Genomic DNA, 18,362 nt, shown 5'->3' with positions numbered 1-18,362 from the left:
TTGAAGAGCATGGACCCTGAAGTCAATAGAGTCAGTTGGATCCTAACTGTGATCTTTCCACATGACAAGCTGCAGAGAAGTTAAGTAGTCTGTTCCTCAGTTTGCTCCATCTGGAGAAACAGAGAATGAGAATTATTCAAAGGAACAGATAGATGGGGTATCTGGTTTAGTGTCTAGTTTATGGCTATTCCTTGATAAAGCGGATACTGATTATGAATTGAGATAGTTAACTATACAAACTGGGATTTAATAAGTAGTCAGAAGCTTTTCGATAACACCTGATGTTTATGTTAAGTTCAATTTCCTCTATCCTAATATTGGACTAGCTCTGACCACGTGTATTGATCTTTTCCTTCGGCTTTCCCTTACACCCTGTTTCCATCAAGAAATATGAGGAAAGTTGGGGTGCCTGGGTGGCTCAGTGGGTTAAAGCCTCTGCCTTCGGCTCGGGTCATGATCCCGGGGTCCTGGGATGGAGTACCACGTCGGGCTCTCTGCTCCACGGGGAGCCTGCTTCCTCCTCTCTCTCTCTCTCTGCCTGTCTCTCTGCCTACTTGTGGTCTCTGTCTGTCAAATAAATAAATAAAATCTTTAAAAAAAAAAAGTCTTGACAAAGTACAACATCCCTTCCTGATCAAAACTCTTCAAAGTGTAGGGATAGAGGGCACATACCTCAATATCATCAAAGCCATCTATGAAAAACCCACCGCAAATATCATTCTCAATGGAGAAAAACTGAAAGCTTTTCCGCTAAGGTCAGGAACACGGCAGGGATGTCCATTATCACCACTGCTATTCAACATCGTACTAGAGGTCCTAGCCTCAGCAATCAGACAACAAAAGGAAATTAAAGGCATCCAAATCGGCAAAGAAGAAGTCAAATTATCACTCTTCGCAGATGATATGATACTATATGTGGAAAACCCAAAAGACTCCACTCCAAAACTGCTAGAACTTATACAGGAATTCAGTAAAGTGTCAGGATATAAAATCAATGCACAGAAATCAGTTGCATTTCTCTACACCAACAGCAAGACAGAAGAAAGAGATATTAAGGAGTCAATCCCATTTACAATTGCATCCAAAACCATAAGATACCTAGGAATAAACCTAACCAAAGAGACACAGAATCTATACTCAGAAAACTATAAAGTACTCATGAAAGAAATTGAGGAAGACACAAAGAAATGGAAAAATGTTCCATGCTCCTGGATTGGAAGAATAAATATTGTGAAAATGTCTATGCTACCTAAAGCAATCTACACATTTAATGCAATTCCTATCAAAGTACCATCCATCTTTTTCAAAGAAATGGAACAAATAATTCTAAAATTTATATGGAACCAGAAAAGACCTCGAATAGCCAAAGGGATATTGAAAAAGAAAGCCAACGTTGGTGGCATCACAATTCCGGACTTCAAGCTCTATTACAAAGCTGTCATCATCAAGACAGCATGGTACTGGCACAAAAACAGACACATAGATCAATGGAACAGAATAGAGAGCCCAGAAATAGACCCTCAAATCTATGGTCAACTAATCTTCGACAAAGCAGGAAAGAATGTCCAATGGAAAAAAGACAGCCTTTTCAATAAATGGTGCTGGGAAAATTGGACAGCCACATGCAGAAAAATGAAATTGGACCATTTCCTTACACCACACACAAAAATAGACTCAAAATGGATGAAGGACCTCAATGTACGAAAGGAATCCATCAAAATCCTTGAGGAGAACACGGGCAGCAACCTCTTCGACCTCTGCCGCAGCAACATCTTCCTAGGAACAACGCAAAAGGCAAGGGAAGCAAGGGAAAAAATGAACTACTGGGATTTCATCAAGATCAAAAGCTTTTGCACAGCAAAGGAAACAGTTAACAAAATCAAAAGACAACTGACAGAATGGGAGAAGATATTTGCAAACGACATATCAGATAAAGGACTAGTGTCCAGAATCTATAAAGAACTTAGCAAACTCAACACACAAAGAACAAATAATCCAATCAAGAAATGGGCAGAAGACATGAACAGACATTTCTGCAAAGAAGACATCCAGATGGCGAACAGACACATGAAAAAGTGCTCCATATCACTCGGCATCAGGGAAATACAAATCAAAACCACAATGAGATATCACCTCACACCAGTCAGAATGGCTAAAATCAACAAGTCAGGAAATGACAGATGCTGGCGAGGATGCGGAGAAAGGGGAACCCTCCTACACTGTTGGTGGCAATGCAAGCTGGTGCAGCCACTCTGGAAAACAGCATGGAGGTTCCTCAAAATGTTGAAAATAGAACTGCCCTATGACCCAGCAATTGCACTATTGGGTATTTACCCTAAAGATACAAATGTAGTGATCCAAAGGGACACATGCACCCGAATGTTTATAGCAGCAATGTCCACAATAGCCAAACTATGGAAAGAACCTAGATGTCCATCAACAGATGAATGGATCAAGAAGATGTGGTATATATACACAATGGAATACTATGCAGCCATCAAAAGAAATGAAATCTTGCCATTTGCAACAACATGGATGGAACTAGAGCGTATCATGCTTAGCGAAATAAGTCAAGCAGAGAAAGACAACTATCATATGATCTCCCTGATATGAGGAAGTGGTGATGCAACATGGAGGCTTAAGTGGGTAGAAGAATAAATGAAACAAGATGGGATTGGGAGGGAGACAAACCATAAGTGACTCTTAATCTCACAAAACAAACTGAGGGTTGCCGGGGGGAGGGGGTTGGGGGGAAGGGGGTGGGATTATGGACATTGGGGAGGGTATGTGCTTTGGTGAGTGCTGTGAAGTGTGTAAACCTGGTGATTCACAGACCTGTACCCCTGGGGATAAAAATATATGTTTATAAAAAATACAAAATTAAAAAAATAAATAAATAAATAAATAAATAAATAAATAAAATAAAATAAAACACTTCAGAGTAAAAAAAAAAAAAAAAGTCTTTAAGAAATATGAGGAAAATTAAAATCATAGTTGGGAAAGTACTCTGTAAATCACACCTAGTTGAAGCTTTCTGTTATGTATATACTGCTTTACTGTTTTCTTCTGTGTGTAGTAAAGTTTTATGAGTAATGCCAAAGTAATAAACCACCCGTATTTTTCAGTCCTTCATGGATCTTTACCCCACAGTTAACCTCCTTCCTTACCCTTTCTACTATACCATCTGTCACGCTGAAGTACACTCAAACTCATTAAGTAACAGGTTCTTCACCCCCTAGAGCTGAAGGTATACCAATTGCTTGACATCATTCGCAAGAGGTATCTACTGCTTTTCCCAACCACCACTTACTGACAGGGCTTGAAGTCAAACTTAACATTCTGTATCTCCACTGTTCTTCCATGAAAAAGACCTATCCTTCCGGAATTTATGCCATCTGGCAAAATCTTCTGATCTACTATCATCTCTCACTACTTCACAGCTCTGCAGTTTTAGGCAGATGGATCAGTCTTCCTTTTTGTTCCAACAATTGACATTACACTGGCTGAATTCCAAGTTTACACACAAAAAGTTTCAAATTCTCTAGAAGTTTCCTTGACCTTTTATCTTCACCTGAACAACTACTTACTATAATCAATTCTAGAAACATGGGGTTTTTGACAATTATTAAAGACTTTTATTAACAGGTGTTTGCTGTTTTTTGGCTGGAAAAAGAAAAAAGTTTATCATCTTTTATTACAAATTAAAAGTGAGGTTCTTAAAAATCTTAATTTGACCAGATGAAACTATTTAAAAATCTTTAAAGAGATATTGAGAAAAACAAGGCATTTTTTTAAAAAACACATTTGTCATTACAAGAAACAGAAATCTTTAGGTAAAAGTAATAAAAATCCTACACTGCAGAGATAATGCGGACAGTTCCATTTATCTGGTCACTGGGCAAAAAGCAAGGACTTAAGGTCTTCAGCTTCTGTCTTTTGTTCATTTCTTATTGCTGGAATTTCATCTTCATTTCTTTTTTTTTTTTTTTTAACTTTATTTTTTCAGTGTCGTTTTCATTTCTCTGTGTTGGATCACTAAACCTGATGAAGGTAGATAGAGTAAGCCCGCATTTACTCAGCCCTGACCTGCTCAGCCTCGGGAGAAGAGGAACTCTCAGCCGCAGCCGCTGGATGGTTTGCTTTTGTCTCTTTGTCATCCTGTGGTTCAGGGTCTTCTGGGAATCTGCATCAGTAGCTGAAGATGCAGCAGAAGATGCTGAGGTGGCTGCTGACTATAGGTCTCGTCTCCTTGATTTTCCTTGTGTTCTTCATTGCTGTCCTGTCCAGGTTGTGTTTGGCTAGAAAGCCCCCTGCGGAATCTCGGTCTATGACCCCAATACACATTCTGCCTCACTGGTCAATCTTGTTCTCCTGCGCCCTGGCTGTCGCAGTACCCTCCATCTCTTCTCCCTGCCCAGCAGGGCCGGAATACAGGGGGTGGGTGCCCACAGGGTCTCCCCATACACAGTAAGATGGGAACCACGGTCTGCGATAGAGCCTGAGCCGTGGGCAACACCCGCACCCCTACCCGAGTATGCCTACTCTCCTAGCCCTCGTTCTCCGCCACCCCCCACCCCACCCCTTGGCTTTCAGTATTCTGACAATTCTGCTGGTAACTGTGTGGACAATCCCTGCCACATGGATAGTGTCTATAATGATTCCAGTCTGCTGCATATTTACTGCCTTGCACCAGAGCACCACCAGAGCCGGTTTCATTTGCTGTCCCTGCCCCTCTTCTCCTTCGACATCTTCCAACTCCATGGTCTTTACATCTCCTACACTGCGAAGGTACTGCCCATGTTCTTCTTTATGGCAGTCTGGTATACAAACTCCTTGGTGTCGTCATTCCTGATGAAACCATATCCATTACTCTGAACCCTTTTACTGTTCCCCAAACCTTCATTGGGATTATTTCCTTATCCCGGCTGCCAGGCGCCGCCGCCCCCTGCACCACTGCCCGTGCTGCCAGGGCTCGTAGGCAGCACCGAGCAGGGTGGCAGCGGCAGCTGGTGGGTCCTGTCCTCACTGCCTAAGGTGGCAGTGACACTGACCAGGCCAGCCACTGGGTGGGTGGCTGTAGCTCCTCCCTGAGTGTGACAGTAATAGCCTGGAATCCACTCCGGGCTTCCCCTACCAAGCCAACCCTACAAACTTGATTTTTTTTTCCTTTTCCCTTACTGATCCGTTCTTTATTTCAATTGTTTTGTTTTTGTTTTTTTCTTTTATAATTCAAGTACAGCAGACACAAAATGTTCCACTATTTTCAGGCTCACAACCATGATGGGACAAGTCTGTACATTATGCTCTGCTCATCAGAAGTGGAGCCGCCATCTGTCACCACAGGACACTATTACAACACCACTGACTATATTCCCTATGCCATGCCTTTCATCTGCGTGCCTCGAGCTCACCTCCACCCATTCTGCCAGGCCCCCATTCCTATCTCCTCCCCTTCGGCAGCCACCTGCCAATTTGAGTTCACCCCTATCTGTAGCTCCTCTGACATGTTTAATTTCCTCAATTCAAGTCTCTGACCAGAACCTCCAATCTATCATTTCTTGTACTCTCTTCGCCCATTAATCTTGCCCTTTTGACTCACTGAGGCATCCAACACCATAAAACTACCATGTGATCTTGATTGGAAAACCTCTATTTTCTTAGACAGCCCTTAAAAAAAAAAAATCAGGGAAGTACAACTGAAGGCATTAAAAATTTATCAGTAGCATCCTAGCTGCCTCCATCCATTATCTACCTACTGGATCTCCTTTATGAACTTCAACTATCGATCAATCCTGTTGTTTCATTCCCTTAGTTTTCAATTTATATTTTTATCAGTTTTAGGTGTACATGGCTTGAAGAACCAAATATCCCTACAAGATTCGTTACAAGTTTACATCCCCCTCTTCACTGTAATTTGTCGTCCCCAGATGCAGATATTTCTCCTTCTTTCAACTGATTAATTTATTATTTGTTTCCATGTTTAACAGTCAACAATTGCGGAGGAACAAGTATCAGACCTCGGTGGTATGCAGTAATAGCTTCCGTCTCACTCACAACACTCTGAGTTGGCAGAGACAACTGTGCTTCTAGCTGTGCTGCTGGGAGTTGGCTGTGGCAGCTCCGGCCTAGTGGGCACCCTCTGCAAGACAAACTGGAAGGGCTACAACCAACCAGTGTATGCCTTCCTCATACTGCCGTACTTGAAACCGCAGGACCACAAGCTTAACAGAAAATCACAGTTAAGCCTCTACCTCATCATTTCTGCTAAAAATCCCAAAGCAAGTTAGAAGGCCCAATCCAGAATCACCAACCAGGAAAATCAATTTCACTCACCAGGAGACCGTGGCAAGGGCACATAAATATAACAGTGTCCAAGGACTGAAAAACTGGGGTCACCTAACCTGCTTATCACAATGCATCTCTGAACATACTTGGGATGCTGCTTCTTTGTCTTCTGAATTGGCTCTCTATTGAAGAATTCTGTCATCCTCCTAACCTCACCATAATACACACTAATACTTACTATTCCCCATCCATTCAATGTCATAATTTTAGTTAAGTCAGTATTGAGTGTTTACATCATTATATAAACATTCCTCCCAGGTAAGTCATAGATTAGAATTCCTTTTTTTTTTTTTTTTTTTTCAGAAGCCTTTGTCTTCCCTGGAATTAGAACTTATCTTCTAAACTAAGTGTTTCGTTTTCCAGATACTTAGGACTCATTCAACAGCTAACACTGAGGTATTTGTTTAATTCTGCTTTTCAGATGTTTAGACACAAGACACTTCACCAATATTATATTCCTGAAGTAATCACCCCTTGGAGTATTCTGAGCTTTTTCAACATGGCCTGGTTGTCCTTTGCCACTCACATAGTTATGATTTTTAAATCTTCCTATACCATCATTGTGGGAATAATCTACATCTGCCTTCTGTCATGGGTCTCTTATCTTCTGTATTCCATGGAATCTTTCTTTAATGACTACCTCAATTTTGTGGAAAAAAAATCCTCTAATAGCTTTCTGAGAAAGAGACCCTAAGAGTTAAGTTTTTAAATCATTTTTTACTGCCTCATTTCTCTGCCATTTCCACCCTTTTATTTTCTCTTTCTTGACAATTTTTGTTATTGAATATTGACTCTCTTTGATTGCACTTCTAATTTTCTCTTCTTTCCTGTATTTCATCCTTTTGTCCTTTGGGAAAGAGTTTCTCAGATTTGCTTTTTATCCCAGATCTTTTATTCTCTAATTTTTTTTATTTTAGCATTGTGAACTTGTTTCCTGTTTACAATTACTTGATCTTTGTAATGATATTAACTTCTAAAATCTTTCTGTTTCCCAGCCTGTTTGCTGCATCTTCTATGTTACTCTTCCCTGTCTCAGTCTCTATCCTCCACACTAAGCACATTCTCTAGATGGTCCAGTAATACTCATCAGCCTCTATTTAAGAGTGGAAGATTCAAGAGCTGTTAACCAATGATGGCAGAGTTAGAGTTTGTGAACAGTAAGCTTCATAGCAGCATGATGGGGTTAAGATGCTTAGAGGGGAACCTCTGAAATTAGTATTTTTAGGTCTTTATTTGTAGACTGGACAGACTCTCTAAAAAAAAAACTCTTCCAATTTTCAGCCAAGATGGAAGCAAAGCTACCACGATACCAGCTGCTGAGTGTGATAAGGGGCCATGGCCTTTCCTACTTAGCCAGTACTGAGCACATGGTCTGTGAGTCACTATTTTAGGCAAAGTGCTCATTTTCTCAACTGTACCCAATATTTTTCCCAGACACAGGGAATACTTCACTCACCCCCTCCCCCACCACCATCCTTTGTTTAGGGGTAGGTCGTGGAGAGGAAATAATGAGTTATACACCAGACTGCCTCTCTAACAGTGTCCAGTGAACCCTCCATATTTTGTACCCCCTCCACTCAATTCTAAATGTGCTGCTGGACCCTCAACTTTTGGGAGAACTCTACTGTAGATAATTTTAATTCCTAGCTTTCCTTACCATTCTTCTAATTGAGCCTTATCATATCTATTGTGCCAATTACTACTAATTTACCTGCTTTCTAGCTATTTGGTATAGGGTATTTGTTTACCTTTGTCCCCTCTTATTCTCCTTATTTTGTGGGTCTATGTTTTTAATCACTTTCTAATAGGGTTTTTTTTTTTTAAGATTTTATTTATTTGAGAGAAAGAGAGCAAGCACAAGAGGACAAGGGGGAAGAGGGAGAGGGAGAAGCATAGGGAGCCCAGCGCTGGACTTCATCCCAGGACCCTGAGATTGTGACCTGAGCCGAAGGCAGATGCTTAATTGACTGAGCCACCAGGCACCCTGGCTTTCTAGTAGCTTTAAATTGGGTTTCAAAAATTATCAAAATTATCTAAGTGTTCAGTCATTTATCTTTACCCAGAAGCTGGAGTATGCATTTTAATATCAAATTGTTTTCCATAAAGGTGGTTTCAATTTCTATTCCCATAAACAGTATATGAGAATGTAGCAAAGTTGTTAACATGAGGTAAATGAATAGGCCTCAGAGGGACTGAAAAACCTCTGAATAAAATCTTCTGTGTATAATGTGGTTATTTTTCTGGGAAAGGATTCCACAAGTTTGAACTTTTATAACACACATCCAACTTTGGATCCATTGTTTTATGGTAATCATGTCATGGTCCATGGCTACAAATAATCCAATTACCTATCTATCCTTCCAGCTTTAACATCATTCACAGTATTATTTGTGCAAGGCAGCCTGGGAAGTTTGCCCAACAAAGAACAATATATACATTAGAAAGAAACTCAATCAAAGGCATGCTTGCACAGGTTTCTCACTCTGCAGTTACAGATCCATGCTCAGAATGTTTCAAGTAGAAACAAAATAGCCTATCTTACAATTAGGTAAACAATGAACACCTGCATTCCATTTATCATCTGAAAATCAAACTTTAAGCATTTTGCATACATTTATTGTTTGAATTATGCAATGCATTCTAAAATTGCATGAGAGACAGTTATCCAAGAAGCTTGGTTCTTACAATTTATCAGATCATTTTATGAATAAATAAGCAATTTCAGACTAAGCCCATATGAGGCTGATAATATAGAAGCCACTCACATGCTTCAGAAAACAAAACACAAATGACCTGGCTAAGGACAGGATTTCTTTGTGCACAAGTTTTTAAGTAAGTTTACATAAAGTTATACTCCTAAGAGGTTTCAAGTATCTATCAACTGAAAAACAAAAGTGTCAATTTATTATATTTTTGCCAACCTTACTCAAAGAAAATTCTTTATGAACTTAAAGACACCAAACTTAACAGTTGACCACTACTTAGAAGATGTTATTTCCTTTTTGGCTTTTGGTTAAATGGGGAGAAAAGTTAACATGGGAAAATGAGTTTCACCAGTAATTCTAAAACCGTATTTTTAGCCATTCTGTTGACCTTCACAATCAAATATTGTCAAACACTATTAAAAACTTTCATTGGGATATTCTATTCTTCTCTCTTATGGATCATTTCTGAAAAAGTAAACTGATTAAAAGCAATAAAATTAAGATTAGAATATTACCCAGAAACACATTGACTGGATATATTACACAGCCACTATCTAGCCCCAATATAAACTAAGGGGAAAATGGGAATCATTATCACTATCCAACCCCAGACACAAGGCAGCTCTCAATTTATGCAGAAGAGAACTGTTACAAGGCTGCTTCCAGAATGTCAAGAGATTGTGATTATAAGTCCAGGAAATAGAAGGGAGAATCCAAAACCACAAGTTATTCCAGTAGCTACAGAATTGGTGACATAGTTACCCAACCTGAAAGATGGAGAAAAAAGAGTAGGTCTATTGCTTAAGCTAATGGCATCAGTTAGATATAAGTTACCTGTAGGACACCTAGTAAAAATACTTCTAAGAAGTTGTAAGTATATACCAAACATTCATGGGGGAACCATGAAAAGGGATGATCAGAAAAAGCTGAAGGACACCTATACGTTTACGAAGCAAATATTTGTGGAAAATTTACCAGGCATTAAATGAATTGGTACTGAGAAGGAGGAGAAAGGATGGGGAAAATCACACAGGTAATTTTAACACAAGGAGATCCCACACATATCAGAGGTATGTTCATAGCCTGGGAGAGCTGAAAACAATCATCCATCATTTCAAGAGATTAGTTATTTGTTTTTAATTGACACATTGTGTAAGTTGCCAAAAACTTAACCTGAGTTCAGTGTAAACAATCAAAACTTTGACAATCCGCTTTAAACATAAATTAGATATTACCCAAAGTCCTTTACTGACCAGAAGTACAGTTTTAAAATTAATCCACCTTCTACACAACTTGCCCAATAGTCTCTTTCTGGCCTACTCCTTGTAATAATTTAGCATCTTCAGCCTTGTCTCTAGTTTTCTCATATTTCCCATGATAGTTTAACACCTTTACAAGTCTTTCACTTTGCAATTTAGTTCCCCCAGTGCTAACTCTTAAGTGACACATTATCTATGAAACTCTTAGCTTCTTCTTTTTTTTTTTAATGAGCTCTGTTCTTTAGGATCTATATCATAATACAAGTCATAACTAAGTTTGGGAATTAAACCTTCCTGAAGAGTAGGTCACTGAGGTGAATATTAACCCCCAAAAAGCTATTCGGCAATAAAACAGAACAAAAGACTGATCTGTGCAACGGCATGAGTGAACCTCAAAATTGTTATGCTTTACTGTAATAAGTCAGATACAAAAGACTACACATCTATGATTCCATTTGTATGACATTCGAGAGGGCGAGAAACTATAGAGACACAAAACAGATCCATGATAGCTAAAGCCTGAGGATGAAGAAAATTAATTCACTGCAAGTTTGGTCATATGATTTGCATTATCCAATAGGAGGCAGAAGGGACAGTGTCCCCGTTCCAAACCTAAGCTTTAAGAAACCCTGGGTGTTTCCACTCTCTTGTACCTCTGCATCTCCATAAAAGAACACACCTGGATAAACTGCTGGTCAAAGAAGGGTGAAGAAGGGGAAATTTTTCAGACTATGTATGTACACCAGCAATGTGAGGCAGAGCTACCCCAAAACAGAGCTATCTAGTCAAGCTGAAGATCAGAACCCAGCTAACCCACAGAAACTTAAGTGTAAATTAATTAACACTCAACTACTACATTTGTGGAATTTTTATTACACACCCATGATAAAGCAATGGCAAACTAAGTTGTTGAAAAAGTTTTTTTCAAATTTACCAAAAGCTAGGAAGACTTCGATGAGCAGTCTATAGTATAATAAGCAACTCCAGTAATAAGCCACAAATATATGCAACAGGAGTCTCAAAGACATTGTACAAAAAATCATAGTGAAATATTGCGAGCATGCTGATGATCTTCATAAAAATATTCAAAACCAAGCAATTTTTGGGCACTCTACTTATGTGTTAAGACTACAGAGAAAGGCAAGAAAATTACTAACACAAAATTAAATACAATAATAGCAGGGAAGGGAAGAGGATCAGGACAGGGATGAAAGCAAAAAAAGCTCACACTGAAGATCTCAAATGCTCTGTCATTATGTTACACCATATAAGCTGGATGATGGAAAAAAAATTAAACACCTAATTGTCTTTATCAAATACATGTTAACGAAGGTATTATACCAAAAATGCATATTAACACACACATCCACAAAAGGCTTGTTGAGCATATATATATATATATATATACTAAGACCTGTATACCTGTCCCTCACCCACAGAGAGCTTAATTATGGACCCTGGGCAGAATGAACTTCATAGCACAGACAGCTAGAGACTGGAAAGAAATTATTATAGCAGGATCATCTGGGAAGACTAGAAGATTATCTAGGAACACCTCAATTGTAGTATTTCTTCTATAATAGCTAACATCCTCTTCTAAGGAATTTAATAAATCCCCTTAGCTACAAGAAGTTGAGATTTTATTTATCAACAGGTATAAAACAAGGCAATAAAAACACAGCCCAGTAAGCAGATCACTTTCTGCACATTTCCTGCATGTTCTATAGATTGCATCATGCATCAGCAGAGTATGCCACTGGCAAACAGCAAGGGCTCCAGACCTTCACACAGCCTTTGATGTGCTTAGACCCTTGCATTTCATATACTACTGCACTGGCCCTTGCCTCTAGTACATTCTCCATTACAGTCATTTTCCTTGTGTAATCTGTTCACAATGTAACAACCGAGTTGTCGAATTACAATTCCAATGTCCTCCTCATTTTTATCTCAGTAGTGGAAATGCCTACAAGAATGTGAGGTTTTTAGTTTTCAATATTTGCCTCCATTTGTCTGCTTTTACTCCCATGATTAGGAAATCATCAAATGACATACTGTATACTTGAACTTGTTTTGAGTATAGTACATATATTGGGTGCTCACTCTGCCCTCATTTTTTGTTTTTAAGGAAATATCTAATCCACAGTCCAAGCTAAAACAACAACAACCTTGTTTTATTTCCTGTGATTTCTTCCCTTCCCAACCCCATTCTGTTGTTGTCTACTGGTGGAGATGTATAGCCAGAGTTGCCCATCTGTCAGATGATCCATGGCTTATGATCTGGGTGAATAAAGCAGAGTAAATAACATTCCACCTGCAAAAAAAATTGCACAACATAAAAAAAGAACCTGCAAATTGGACAAGGAAGCCAAGCCTACAATGGCACATATTCTTCTTATGGCTAAAGAACTATGGCAACTAAAGCTCAAGTTACAAGAAACTTGAGCTTCATAAATGAAGCAGAGTAATAGCGAAAAAAAAAAAAAAGTACTTATCATAAAGCAAAAAAACCCGATCCAACAAAGGTCTCAACAACTTATAGCAACAAAATGAATTTTTCCAGAAAAAAAAAAAAAAAAAAAAAAAAAAAAAAAAAAAAAAAAAAAAAAAAAAAAAAAACACATCAAGTCTCTCTTCTTTGCAAACACAAGAGATAGAGAGGTTCCCTTGACACTGGAAAATTACAGCAAGAGTAAGAATTCTTATTATAGGCAATTACCTCAAAATAGTCCCGCAGAACTGGGGATTGTGTAACCACAAGAACACTACTGATGACCATTTGTAACTATGGCCAAATTATCCAAAAACCTTTTCCAAACCAAAATGATGAATATCTGAATGAAACTCTGCAAGAGTGCACCCTAGTTCTTCTTGGACATATATGTGAAGTCGGCAGTCTCAGCTTCACATTGGCATGAACACTGCTAATATCTTCTCACCTTAAGTTATCTGAGGTTCCTAGGATTTCCTTTTTATCTCTAAGTAAACATATACAGAACACATCTACTATCCAACCAACATCACAAGGAATAGTACTTACTCCTTTTAGAGTAACATTTTGGTAACACAGAGTGGACTTAGCAACATAAAAGGAAAGGATAGTCTGTCCAAAAACTGTTAGAAATTTAGTCTTTATGCTAAAAAAGAAAAAAAAAGGTCTAATAATACTGTTTCCTAACTAATATTAGAATATTTATTCATCAAGAAAAACTAGAGGGGAAAAAAGTTTGGTGACAGCACTAAGAACAAAATATAGGACTACTACCTGCTCCCAGGTCTCAGTCCTCTGAAGGAACTGCATTCCCATCTTGATTAATAATTATTATTCCCTGAGTGTTGACAGTTATTTCCCGTTATTCAATGTATGCGAAAGCATTCTTTCCCCCAAAGGATTTTCATGATATTAAACAGACATCTAACAGACAGAGGCTTAATAAAAACCAAAACAAAACAAAACCAAAAAAAAAAAGCTAATTAGTTTTCATTGTGGAAATATCAAGAGTAGGAGGAAACATATGTAGAGGCTAAAGAAAGAAATCTCTCAAAATGTAGATGTCCTAGGATCAAAATAGATTGTCTGCCCTACAAAGCCCATCACAGAAGTACTATATCTCTAGAGAATACTCATATAAGAAGAAGAGTCATCAAGTTCATTATGAGCTAAAATTATCTTAATTTGTAGGCATTGGGACCACAGAAAAGCTGGAGCAAAATTCCTAGAACAAAGTGACTAACCTATGTTAAATATATTTCATTAATTTTGCATGTGTTATGTTTTGAGGTTAAGAGTGAGAGAGAAATTCAAAACATACCTGAAGACTTCTTTCCCAATCTTGTGGAGATTCTGTTGTGTGGGGTTTTTTCCCACAAAGGGTGCTTATGAAAGATTTCAGAGTGGTAACACTGGAGACTACAGACCATCTCTTGCCCACTCATACACACAGAAACAGATGTAAAACATCCTTCCTGACCTAACTCTAAACTGGACCAATTTGGGACCAATTTTGTCTAGTGCCTGAAAACTACCAAATCATGAAAAAGCCGTTTTTATTTTCCCCAGCCAGTACCATTTCTCTCTGCCTTGTTGCAATGTCAAAGAAAAAGAGGAGTTTGAATCTTGATGTCTTTCTGGGTTAAAATAAAGTGAAAATAAGTGCCTGGAATAGGACCTTCCAATTCATTTTCATGTTTTAACTTTGTCACATTTTTCCTGAAAGCTTAGAAATATTTCATAGCATCCTTTCAATCACCCACCGGGAAGAGTTTTCCTTTCTCATTTCCCAGAGTGGGGAGGTCGCCAATTCACTCCAGGTGAAACTTATTATCTTCAAATAGATCACAGCCTTGGGGAAAAAAAAGGAAGGTGGCCAGGACTCAATGGTGTGAACTAACAAGCACCATGAACACCAAGGTTCTGAGTGCATCTTGTGCAGCCAAAAAAAGAAAAAGAAAGAAAGAAACTCCAAGGGAGTAGTTGCTGGAGATAAATAAGCACATGTTCTCTCCAGGTTCAAATGCTCTTTCTTTCATATATTCATTTCATTCAAAATGTTCCTTATGGTAAAAAGTGCTTTCCATCTTGAATTTTTTGTCACTATATTTATATCATTATATATGTACCCTTATCCACATATAATTTATCAATATATGCACTAAAGAGGAGGGAGAAGTTCTTAAGCTCAGCAACAAAGGTGCCATGTGCAACATACACGAATTCGGCCTTACTTTACACAGAAGTGGAAATTCAACATAAGCTGACAGGGTGTGTCCCATCACTAACTTGCTATAAACTGCCAGGCCATATTCCCCAACGTGCACTGCTTTCACCTCAGGCTAAGACACTCTGCATAATGTTAGTCTCTTCTCAGTTTTCCAGAAAAGCTCAAAGAGGCTTCCTGTTCTAACTTCTCTCATCTATTTTTAAAAACCACGTATGTATTTCACATTAGACAGCAATTAACCACACTCGCTGTAGAACACTTAGGGGGAGAAAACATCTTCCAATTCAACCAGGATACTATGAGTGTTTTTTAATGAGTCCCCCCACCCCTTGTTTAAACTTTATTCAGTCTCCTGAGAGGTTCTAGAACCCTGCCTTAACTTCCAACTAAAGGATTTCTCTATTCTGAATATTTCATTGTGCCAATTAAATGCAGAACAATCTGAACAGACTACACAATACCACCAGTCTTGCTTCAAATTCTGGGAGAAGCACTTAAGTGCTACACCTAGATTAAGTCATAATACTCTTGCACACAATTCATAAGTTGCAGGTTTGTTTCTAACAATCATAAATATGTAACTCTTTACCTATGCTTTGTTGATGAACTCCTCCCTCCTGTCTTTTGAGGGAGAAAACAGTAATTTAATCGTTAGGGCTTTTCTTTTTTAATGTTTTTCTTTTTTACCTTTTGACCCCCTTCACTCATTTCTCCTACCCAATCCTCACTCCTACCTCTGGCAACCAACCACTCATCTCTTCTCAGTAACCATGAACTTGAGTTTTGTTTTTAAGACTCCACGAAAGAGACTGTCTTTATTCACCATCTATAGGCATTTTGGTTGTTTCCATATATTGGCTATTGTAAATAATGCTGCAATGAATGAAGGAGTGCAGATAGCTTTTTGAAGGTTTTCCACTCCTTGTGATAAATATCCAGAAGCAGAAGTGCTGAATCGTGGTATTTCTTTAATTGAGCAACCTCCATACAGTTTTCCAGTGTGGCTGAACGAATTTACATTCCATCAACAGTAGAGGAGGAGAACATCTTCTCCACATCCTCACCAACATTTGTTATTTCTTGGCTCTTTGATACTAGTCATTCTGACTGGTGCGAGGTGATAGATAACTGATTGTGGTTCTGATTTTCATTTCCCTGATTAGTGATGTTGAGCATCTCTTCACATACCTATGGACCAGTTGCAGGTCTTCTTGAAAAATGTGTTCAGATTATCTGCCCATTTTTTAAGATATTTTTCTTTTGAATTGTAGAGGTTCACCTTTATATATTTTTGATATAAACCCTTTATCAGACACATGATTTGTAAATACATTCTCCCATTCAGTAGGCAGTATTTTGGTTTGTCTTCTCCCCTTACAGAGTAGAAGCTTTTCAGTTTGATGTAGTCTCACTTATTTCTGTGTCTGTTCTTATTTTGGGGGTCAGATCCAAGAAAATCATTGCCAGGATCAATGTCAAGGAGCCTACCACTGAGACTAGCTTGGAGTTTTATGGTTTCAGATCTTATGTTCAAGTGTTTAGCATATTTTTGAGTTACTTTTTGTGTTTGGTACAAGATAGTTTTAAATTATCTTAGTTCTGGGGCACCTGGGTGGCTCAGTGGGTTAAGCCGCTGCCTTCGGCTCAGGTCATGATCTCAGGGTCCTGGGATCGAGTCCCGCATCAGGCTCTCTGCTCAGCAGGGAGCCTGCTTCCTCCTCTCTCTCTCTGCCTACTTGTAATCTCTCTCTGTCAAATAAATAAATAAAATCTTAAAAAAAAATTATCTTAGTTCTATCTTAAATCTATTAACAGCCTTATACATATGGCTGCCTAGTGTCACCCATACCATTTATTGGAAAGACTGTCCTTTCCCCCTATGTTCCTGACTGGTCATAAAGTGACCATTTACATGTATCCATTTCTGGGCTCTGTTCCATTGATATTGATACTATGTGTTTATGCTAATAACACAGTGTTTCAGTTACTAAGCTTTGTAATGTAGTTTGTAGTCAAAAAGCATAATGTCTCCACATTTGTTCTTTCTCAAGACTGCTTTGATTATTCATCATCCTCTGTAGTTCTGTACAAATTTTAGGATAATTTGTTCTATTTCTATGAAAAATGCCACTGGAAGCTTGATGGGGATTGCACAGAATCTGTACTTTGCTTTTAGTATGGACATCCTCAATACTGATTCTTCTATTCCATCAGCATGAAAATCTTTCAATGGAAAGATTTATGTCTTCAATCTCTTTTTGTATTAATTTATTTTTATTTTTTTTATAAACATATGATGTATTTTTATCTCCAGGGGTAGAGGTCTGTGAATCGCCAATCTTTTGATACCAGTTGAGACCTGATTTGTGATCCAGGATGTGATCTATTCTGGAGAATGTTCCTTGTGCACTAGATAGAGAAGAATGTGTATTCTGTTGCTTTGGGATGGAATGTTCTGAATATATCTGTGATGTCCATCTGGTCCAGTGTGTCATTTAAGACCTTTATTTCCTTGTTGATCTTTTGCTTGGATGATCTGTCCATTTCAGTGAGGGGAGTGTTGTATTATTGTCGATGTGTTTCTTTGATTTTGTTATTAATTGGTTTATATAGTTGGCTGCTCCCATGTTACGGGCATAGATATTTAAAATTGTTAGATCTTCTTGTTGGACAGACCATTTGAGTATGATATAGTGTCTTCCTCATCAAATATTATAGTCTTTAGCCTAAAATCTAATTGATCTAAGGATTCTCACCAGCTTTCTTCTGGTGTCCATTAGCATGGTAAATTGTTTTCCACCCCCTCACTTTAAATCTGGAGGTGTCTTCAGATCTAAAATGAGTTTCTTGTAGGCAGCATATTGATGGGTTGTTTTTTTTTTTGTTTTTTGTTTTTTTTTTACCCATTCTGATACCCTGCGTCTTTTGATTGGGACATTTAGCCCATTTACATTCAGGGTAACTATTAAGAGATGAATTTAGTGCCATTGTATTGCCTGTAAGGTGACTGTTACTGTATATTGTCTCTGTTCCTTTCTGATCTACTACTTTGAGGGTCTCTCTTTGCTTGGAGGACCCCTTTCAATATTTCCTGTAGAGCTGGTTTGGTGTTTGCAAATTCTTTTAGTTTTTGTTTGTCCTGGAAGCTTTTTTTTTTTTTTTTTAAGATTTTATTTATTTATTTATTTGACAGACAGAGATCACAAGTAGGCAGAGAATCAGGCAGAGAGAGAGGAGGAAGCAGGCTCCCTGCTGAGCCGAGAGCCCGATGCGGGGCTCGATCCCAGGACCCTGGGATCATGACCTAAGCCAAAGGCAGAGGCTTTAACCCACAG

At 38.4% G+C, this 18,362-nt stretch overlaps 1 protein-coding gene and 1 pseudogene across 1 annotated transcript in view; both read right to left on the bottom strand.

Annotated features, from left to right (window-relative positions):
* CRPPA (CDP-L-ribitol pyrophosphorylase A) overlaps positions 1-18,362 on the bottom strand; it is a 313,919-nt gene that overhangs the window by 211,244 nt on the left and 84,313 nt on the right. The window lies entirely within an intron of this gene.
* LOC132015331 (Y-box-binding protein 1-like) lies at positions 3,772-5,506 on the bottom strand (annotated as a pseudogene).

This window comes from Mustela nigripes, chromosome 4 (assembly GCF_022355385.1).
Source record: "Mustela nigripes isolate SB6536 chromosome 4, MUSNIG.SB6536, whole genome shotgun sequence".
Classification (NCBI taxonomy): Eukaryota; Metazoa; Chordata; class Mammalia; order Carnivora; family Mustelidae; genus Mustela; species Mustela nigripes.
The sequence above is the reverse complement of the archived record's forward strand: the minus strand, read 5'-3'. Positions and strand labels throughout refer to the sequence as shown.